At 41.3% G+C, this 9,746-nt stretch overlaps 1 protein-coding gene across 7 annotated transcripts in view; it reads left to right on the top strand.

Moving 5' to 3' along the window:
* Positions 1 to 9,746, top strand: part of MAST4 (microtubule associated serine/threonine kinase family member 4) — a 315,990-nt gene that overhangs the window by 18,758 nt on the left and 287,486 nt on the right. The gene's annotated exons all lie outside the window — the stretch shown is intronic.

The following is a 9,746-nucleotide window of genomic DNA, read 5'->3' as shown; positions in this document are numbered from 1 at the left end:
CGCCCGCCAGCCAACCCCGGGCGGCCCCGGCACTGTGCTGGGGTGAGCGCCTGGGCCGGCCGCGGGCGGCGGCAGCCATTGGCTGGCGGTTCCAGCCCTTGGCAGCCGTTGCCAGCCGGTTCCAGCCGGTTCCAGCCGGTTCCAGCCGGTCCCAGCTGGCTGCGTAGCAGACGCATTGCAAGGTGCTGCTGGCTTGGAAGGCCATGATGTTGTCCCTCCGGCAAAAGGTATTTAGGAAAGATCAGAAAAGAGATTGAAGGCAGAGGAGGAGGGACGAAAAAGAGTGAGAGGTGGTAGTGGGGAAACTGAGGGTAGAGGAGGAAAGCTGTTTTAATATTTGCTTCTTTCCTCTCTTTTTGTTTCTGAGTTCCTGAGTCAGTAATTATTTATATGAATTGGCAATAAATTAAATTACCTAAAGCAGGGTGAATTTTGCCCATGACAGCAATTGGCAGGCAATCTCCCAGCCTGTATCTCGACCCACAAGCTTTCTCACTCATGTTCTTGTTGTTTCCACCCGTCCCTCCCCTGCCGGGGGGGGCGGCGGCGGCGGCTGCTGGGGGCTGACTGCTAGCCGCGACCAACCTACTGCAGCACAAGCCTGTTAGCTGGCACGTGAGTGAACTGCCAGCAGGGAAGGAAGGCACTCCTTACACTAAGGTTTGCCACAGCTGGTTGGTCTCAGTCGTAAGGTTTCACCCCAGTTTGACAGAAGCATGAATAGAGAGTGAGATTTGGGATCACCAGCAGATGCCAGTGCAGGTTATGCCCAAGTTGTCTCAGCTCCTCTGTCCCTGTCTCCTGTGGCCTGTAGCATTTTTGGCACTGTACTTCTCTCTAGTCTACCCTGATACCCTGCTCTTCCTTCTTTCCAGCCGTTTCTGCATGTGCTCATTGCACCTGCCACACTTGCTCCAACCCACCCCTCCAGCCACCTGTTCTTCTCCTTCCTGACTGGTGTCTAATCTCCAGTCTTCCCATATTCCTTTCACTTCCCTCCAGTTTGGACCTTCATGCCCTTTGCTACATGGAATCAGTAGCAAAGGCAATGAAAGCGCGGGAAAGACAACCCGCAATGTCCAGATATTTGATTATTAAAAGCCTCTCTCAGGCTTTGTGACTCTCTCACACATGTGTGAATATCTAGCTCGTTTCAGATGAGGGCGAATTATCTGTTACATACAAAGATGTTTCTACTAGTCCTATACAAACAAATTATGGTAGATTCTCATAAAGATGGTAAAATCATATTCCTGACAGCAAGGTGATCCACCAAATTTTGGTTCTGGTTCTAAAGTATAAAAGCACAGGAGCTTTGTATTGAATGGTTGTAAGAATTTTATAGTGGTTAGACAGTGTATTTCCTCAGAGGTATTCTTGGAAATGGCTGAATTGTTTCAGTTGAAAATTCCCCAAATGAAAAATAATAAAAATAAAAAGTAAAAATAGCTACAGTAATAACAACAGACAAAACATATAGTTGATCATAACCTTAACTAAATTCTCATCACAGAAAACTTCAGCTTGAATGGGTACAATTTTGCATAGTTACAAGCAGCCCAAGATAGACTCTTATGATACTGAAAGCATTGGGGACCGTGGCTACCACATTTCAGTCCAGTATGAAAAATAGATCATTCTTTCAGTACATGTCCCTAATTTTGGTATACGTATAAAACTGGTTGTGGTGGCAGTGCTTAGTCTGGGACAGTGATTCATACAGGCAGCTTTTCTATTAATTTATACGATTGTATTTTTCAACCTGAGTATCTTTACTGTGTCTCTGAGGTCTGGGATCAGTGCATCCTATATCATACTCATTGGTTACAACAGAGAAAAGCTATCACTGGAGAAGAATCAGCTCTCTACACTTAATAAATGAAGACAAGTGTGCTTAAGCACTTCAAGTTTATTACATTGTTGGCATAAGCAGGCTAGAAAGATGAAATGTCACATATGCAAAGATAATTTGGAGCACAAAAACAATATTTAGAGAGAGTTTCTTGGAAAAAGAATAACATTGAGAAGGTGTAAACTTGCTCTGTGCTGTTGACATCAAAACTGATGAATTATTAAATCAACTGTAGAAAATTGCATTTATACATAAAAATCTTGCATTATTTCCAAGTACTTTATTAGTATCAAAATACCTTTGTTTTTTAACTCTTAATCATTTTTGCCTGGGATAAAAACTTCATTTTTTAAATATGTACGACAGTTTGTGTGGGTTTCCAGGATCTAGAATGATCTCCATGGCTAGGAAGCCATCTGGCACTTGGCCTCATCCCACAATTCATATCAGCCAGATGAGCAACCAGTGTCTGTGATTTTCAGAGATAGCTGCCTCAGATTAGCTCACTACATAAAATTAACTTGGTTTCAGATTTATAAATTGCCTTTAAAGATCCTTTGTACATGTTTATCTGATTTTAGGCATTTACTTTTTAAAGTGTAGACCACTACTTCCAATCTGGAACATAAAAATGAAACGTCTGAATTTTAAACATGCAATGTTCAGTTGAGAGTTTCCTACATCCCTATTAAATGGAGTTTTTCTTTTAATCTGGCAGTTACTGGTATAAATAGCGCTGAAATTTTGGCAGTAAGTGAATCTAAGAATATGAATTTGTCAACTTCAGTTTCCAAAACACTACAGTAAAATACATATTTTTAGACTTAGCTGTCCTAGTATGAAACCGCCAATCAGAGAAATACAACATAGAATAAAAGTTGAAAAATTTATGCTTAGGTAATATTTTTCAGCTAAGTCTACCAGTGGTCACAGAAGAGTACTAGTGATGTAATTAGTCTATCATGCCACAGATGCACTAAAGACCAAATTTTGTTGTAGAATCCACTGAGTTGGTACTTAGCCCTTATCTCATGCCATCCATAAAGCCTGGAAAAAGACATGTAAGATTTGGAGGCCAAGTATCCAAGTAAATGGAGAATTCAGTCATCTTTAGAAAACCTTCATATCACATAAATGCTTATATCATAGTGAGGATGATGGTCACAACAATGAATTTCCTCCCTACTCAGTCTCCCCCTAGAAATACAGAACTCAGTTTTGATACATGGTAGGGCACAAATATAGTAAATGAAAAACAGAATAATAGAATAATGAAAACTAAATCCTGATGTCATATGATTTTATTTTGACAATGGTAAGTAGGCCACACAAGATGTAATTTTTGCTACTAAATTCTTACAGGAAAAAAAAGTAAAGTACTTTGAAAAAAAACCAAACAAACCAGAACTGTTTTCTAATTCTGATAGAGCAACTAAAAAATAGCTTTCAAATATTTTACTTTAAACATAAGATATATACACTAAAAATTGATTGCATCTTCTTAAGCATGTAATGTCTTTTCAGCTATAGAGTAATGACATTCTGAGTTTAGAAGATTACCCTAGTTATTAATGGGAGAGAGATCAGTACACAGTGAAACTCAGAATATTAATCTTATTTACATGTACAGCAGGGATTTAGCTTTTACTCTTTCTGTGAGCAAGAATGTCTGCACAAACAAAACTATAGTATGTACACACTGTGGCACCATTTTTAGGGGTCACACACAATAGCTGATCTCTCAGAGGAAATTACAACTTTTCCTTAAACACTGTGCCTTTCTTTATTTAGGAACTGTGAGGCTTGGGATGAGGGCAGGCAGAGCTTATGGGAGCCTTGTGGGCTGACTCAAACCTGTTTCTGCCTCAGCTGTTGCCATGGAGCTTTGGAGAGTTTGACAATTCAGGGCAATCACTGGGTCTCATAGTCGCTTCCCATTTTTATGTTGTTTTTCAAAGAGGCTCTTGCTAACATTTGCCGAGGAGGATTTCTCTCCATGAACTTTGCAACCCATACTAACACTGTCGACTAGGGCCTTAACATTTAAGAAAAGGATACTGTTTAGACAACTGAGGGCATCTAAACTTGTCCAGAGAAGTCCACTACCCCCTGGATGTAAAAAATCCAGAATTTCTCAGGGTGCAGGTGTAAATTATGTTTACTTCCTCTCTGGTGAACTAAAGGTTAAAACATGGTTTGGGAATGCTAAAAATAGTGGCTGGAATTTACCACAGGATGCAGCCATGCAGGTCTGGATTATATTTAGCAGTGCATAGCTGTCTATGCTTCTCAGCTAGACCATGAGGCTGACTACATAACCACAGTGCAAAAAGGGTCTCAGAGCTCCTCTCTTCTCCCCACTCTACCTGCAGCTGGAGTTTTGGTTATCTTCAATTTTAGTCCTGAGTCTGGCCCATCTCTTGCTATCTGTCTGTTCTTTGTAAGAGCGCATGACTGACCACTAGGGACACTGCATGGTATAATGCGAAATTATCATCCCCTTCCTACCTTTGTGGTTACAGCACTGTGCAGGAACAGTGATAATCTTTGTTAAAATGTGTTGTGAGAAGCAAGAGTATTTGTGTAATTTTATAAGAGTCATAACATTGACTTTGAATTTTTTATAAAAGACCTCATAAAGCAGAATGTGAATTTGAGAACAGAGCTTTCAGAATGAGTAACCTTCCTGTTGTATGCCAGTTAGTAACAGGCTCGTGCCAGGCTTACACTGCTCTTCCCTGCTGTCACTGCATCACCACATATCCCTGATACACAAATGTTGTGAAGGTGAGGGAGAATTTGTGGAAGACTCCTTGCTCAAGGGTTATTCATCAAGAAACCTAGCACCTCTGTCAGCAGACTTGTGCAAAAACTCTGCACAGTGTGCTGGCAGTACACTTCTGTGTCTGATGTCAAATTAAGATGGTATCACTTCTACTTGTCCCGACCAGCACACAGCCTCACAGTCTCCTTGAATCTGCCTGAAACAGAGGTCAGGGGTTTCTGATGTTTAGTCACAGCTGTGTAACCCCACAGCAATGCCCTGAGGGAAACCTGAAAAGGAGATCAGAGATTGTGCTTCCTCCTCTTCCTGTACAACCTCCTGATGCTCTGTGATACATAAAGGCCTGAAGAGTGTTGGGAGAATTCTTGTTTTTTAATATGAAGATATCAGAAATGTAAATGTCAGAGTGTAAACATTTGCCCGAGGTTTCCTCTAAGCACGATTTTCTGCAGGTGTCCTGACAGTGATTCATGCAGTGTTCATGCAACTCCTCAAGTGCCAGTAATCAGGAAAAATGTCTTTAGCAGTTATGCTGTTTAGTACTGATCACATCATCTCTACCTGACAAGATGGTGGCACTACTTGGACTTGATAAAAGCATCTGTAGCACATGGAGGCCTACACTAGCTGTTTTTCCTCCCCTGTCAGGGACACCTTACATCTGGTAACACATTCAATTAATAGAAGATATGTTATATTTTTTCGGGTTTATTAAATGTTCCACTGACTTGAATGGGATATTTCTGTTCACGTATATACCTATTGTTGCTAGGATTTACAGTGTAACATGCCCAGCCTGTTAATGCCTTTCGGGCTGATCTGAAGCTAATCAGCATGTTCAAATGCCCTTGCTTCATGCTCTGCGACTGCTATGGAAAGTAAATTGTGCTTCACATTCATTGTCAGAAAAGCTCTTTAATGGTGAGAAGTCTCAGAATTTATTCTCTTGGGAAGGAATGAAGGGGGTTCTGCTTTGAAGTAGGAAATTCATCCTATCCTGAGGTTTAAGGAGACTCAGAGATAGTAAGAAAGGATCTCCAAACTGCTGTATGTTTGGTGGTCCCTGACCCAGCCCAGAGATGTGAGTTGTCACTGTGTCACTTCCAACCTACCACTGCAGTTGGCATTAGTGGGTTTTCTTGACACTAACACCAATGGGTTGTACCTCACCAAATAAAAGCTTTAGAATTTCTGATCTTGCATATTGCTTGAGAGTGAGTATGTGGAGATAAAGCATATCAAGTAAAAATTTAAGGTGGTCTTCATGGCACTGTAGTATGTCTTTTCAATAAATCCGGATTCCCAAGAAAAGAACTCTTGATTGCAGGATTCACTGCTAGACCTGGGAGGAGCACTCAGACGTACAAGCTTCTGTTTGCCCATTTTCTGCTAGTGCTTCAGGTAGACAGCTTTTTTTCTCAGAGGTAAGGCAGAAATATGAGTGAATAAACCACCTCTTACAGAAAGGAGTGTGCTAATTAAACATTTATACACCACCAGTGCAAAAGTCTGGAATTAAAAATTGAAAAGCCTATTCATATTACAATTTGCATTCAGGATTGGCACTAATTGGCAATGCTGTTGGCAGTCTCAACAGGGAGGGCAAGTACTGAGTAAGCATGAAGACTTACTCATCCAAAGAAGTGGTTCTTCCAGGTCAGGCTTAATGTGCATTTACTATTCAGAAAGGGAAGCTGAGCACTGTTGTTGCTTGTAGTGTAACTGTATTATTTGGAGAGCCTTGCATTTACCAGGTCTGTCTTGTCTAGGGATTTTCTTAGGGGCTAACCCCACTCTATCAATGTGTTTTGAAAACTGCTTCTTGCAGATGTGGACTTTTGCCTAAATACACAGAATCAAAGGGGAAGAATAATATTCTAAGCAGTATAAAAAAAGAATTTGATGGAACACTGCCTAGTTCAAAAAGGTAGTGATTTGAGGACAGCTAATGTCATAAAACTGATGCAATAGCTACTACAAAACTCTGCTTTTTGCATTTGGCCCATTAAAGATATAACACAGGACAGATGTTTGCCCTGCTAAAACTATTGTTCCACCCCTTTTAATTTTGTCTTGGGTTGCATAGTCTTCCTCTCTGACTTTTCTCTGGTTTGTTCAATATACTGCTGCAATGTTGATTCCTTTACCTGTGATTCTTACCATATATCTGCTCCTTTAATTAATTGTTACCATTTCTTGGCAAAGACCCTGATCCTTATCTTTAAGGCCCAATTACAAAACCAATCATTATCTTTTTATGTGTCTTTTCATGCTGTCTTATGTATAGCTATGATTTACTGACTGTTCTTCTAAACCTCTTCATGTTTTTTTCCAGTGATTCCTTTATACCTGGTGACCTTGTGCCAAACTTGTCAATAAATCTGTTAGTTGTTATTCCAGTCCTTCAAGACCACATTTGTAAGCATTTCCCAAGCATTAACAACTGGGTATATAATTAGGGAGTTTTGAGATGCATTTTATTCCTTGTCTTTTGTTTTCAGTTAGCTGACATGAGCGCATTAAGTAGTGCACAGTGAACAGCAGTATCAAACCATAGGACTATTCTCCTTAATTATAAATTATGTAAAGATTGTGTTTACTTTTAATTTGTGCAGTGCTGACCACAACTTGTGGAAAGGAGGTATGATCCCACTGGATAGAAGGAGGGGAAAGGGACATTACCTTGCCTGAGGTGCTGGGGCAGGAGAGGGAAAGGGCAGTGGTGGTAGGAGTAGCCTGCGGCATCTGGGCAGTGCATGATGGGTGACTGCTGTGTGTAGGAGAAGGACAGAAAGGTGAAGTTAAGCAGATCAAGGGATGGCTGCTTGTAAACATACAGGCAGAAAAAAGTGTGTAAATGGGTGAATGTTCCCAAAGTTGAGCCTGGCTCCTGCTGTAGCTGAGGTTGGACCACTCTGAGCTATACAGTTCTCTCCCTACTCTCCACCAAATGAATCCAGTGCCTGACAAGAGGCGCTCAAAGCTTCTTAAATATGGACATCTTAAAACATGTTTTCAAAATGAGCTACTCAAGTCATGCCAGATATTCAGTGTTTTGCCACAGAGTACATCACTGATTTGTAACAGTGAAGTGCAAACAACAGTGCTTTTCCCAGGATGGAAAATGCTGTAAACTTCTATCTTTGCTGCTTTTAGCTTTAGCTCCCTTTAGAGCAACTATAGGCAGCATAGCACCCTTCTGTTTGTGTAAGATAATGTTAGCAGAGCACGTGATCTGGCATGGTCTATAGGCCGAGCAGAACAATACTGTCACTTGTCTTCTGTAACTCTGGGGTTATATAATAAATCTTGAGTGCCTTCTCAGATTTCAATTTATGGCATAAATTAGAGCAGTTCGGTGACTGTTCTAATATATGCCTTGCTGCCCCAGATTACAGGGGCTGTTCTGGCAGTTGATAATAATTTAAGTATAGAAGTGCTTTGGCTAAGGTCTATTTTTTCCAGTCTCGTCTCAGGCAGTAAGAGAAAGAAAAGGAAATGATAGTGATAAAGATCTGCAGTGTTGCTTTTCATCACCAGGCAATTTTCTTACATGTTGCAAATTTCCAGGTAGGAAGGTAAGCCAGTTGTTCTGCTATGAGAATGATGCTAAACCAGAGGCAGAATCTGAGTGGAGGAGGCTTGGCTTTAAAATCTGAGGACTCAGGTTTGGAGATACAAGAGCTCGTGTGCAGAGCCTGGAGTACTGAGGAGGAACTCTTTGATTAGTTACAATTTTTATAGTTAGGTTTGGGTAGTATTATGTGTGTAATTTATTTAGCCAAAATTAGTTTTTGTTGTGTTTCTGTGTATGTCTCATGTTTCCGTATCTTTAAATGTTGTTACAGGCAAATTTCTGTGTTAAATTCTGTCCTTAGTGACTATTATTAAGCTCTTCCCCAATAAATTAAATTCTAGGCATTTTAAGGACCTCATCTGAGGACTGTCAAGAAACCAGAGAGAACTATCAGCATTGTTACAACCTAATATCGAACTTTAATAGCCTGTTGAAAGAAGAGAAGGACTGTGATTTGGAGAATTTTGTGTAGTTATTTTTCTTTCTACAATTAATCTGATAGTCCATATAGTCGGTATATAATTTTAAAAAAATGTTTTTTTCCATTCACTATCTGGAAATACTGGATAAACTGGTCAAATTACAAATCTGAAAAAGGAGAAGCTTTCACTCTGGCTCCTACTTTCATTATCTATGTACTGCATTAATTAGAGCACATCGGTAACTGGTCTGTGCTCACATTTCTTTTTCTACGAACTAGAGATGATATTTACTCTGTAGTGATGCTGTGGGCCTCTATTCATCACCAAAGCACTTAATCTGTTTTGATTCCACAACGGGTTTAGCCCAGGGGGACCCTGGGCTGTACAGGCATAAGCAAATAAGGCTCTGGTGTATATAGGTATATATTTATATATAATACTAGATTGCGACCTATGTTACCATTATAGACACCTCATGTAATTTTTTTTTTTTTTAAAGGGAGAATAATTTAAAGAGAATATTTTAAAAGAGTTTTTTTAAAAATTGACAGGGTAACTAGGTTTAAAAACCATTTAGGTCCTTAAAGATGAAGGAATTGTCTAGGAGGATTTGGAAAAGCTTTCACGTGCCTAACTCTTGCGATCTGCTCCGGTTTTAACGCCTCTGAAAGCCTGGCCACAAATCCCAGCGTCGACGCCCATTTCGAAGTCAAACACCCGAAGGGACTTTGCTGAAAGAGCGTAACTACGCGACTGTAGCCTTTTGCAAACGGAGCCGGCAAAGCCGCTGCAATCAGCTGCTGGCCGCTCTCTTTAAAGGAAGATGAGGGGCGTAGAAAACACTATCACCACCTGAAATACCTGCCGCGTCTCAACCCCGTGGCATCGCCCCGGAGCCGAGCCCCACTTATAGCCCTGCGCACAGCCCGGCGGGGCGATCCCGGCCGGCTTCGGGCTCCGGTATATTCCGCTGCGGTCTCCGCACCGCGGGCTGCTGCTGGCCGCCTCCCTCGGCCGGGGCGGACGGCGGGACCACCAACCCTGGGGCGTCGCGGCGAGGGGCGGCGTGAGGGATCCCCCGTCCCTAGTCCTCGCACCCGCCTAGGGCCT

This window comes from Athene cunicularia (genome assembly GCF_003259725.1).
Source record: "Athene cunicularia isolate RWA chromosome Z unlocalized genomic scaffold, athCun1 chrZ_part1, whole genome shotgun sequence".
Classification (NCBI taxonomy): domain Eukaryota; kingdom Metazoa; phylum Chordata; class Aves; order Strigiformes; family Strigidae; genus Athene; species Athene cunicularia.
Note: the sequence above shows the minus strand (reverse complement) of the source record. Positions and strands in the feature narration are given on the sequence as shown.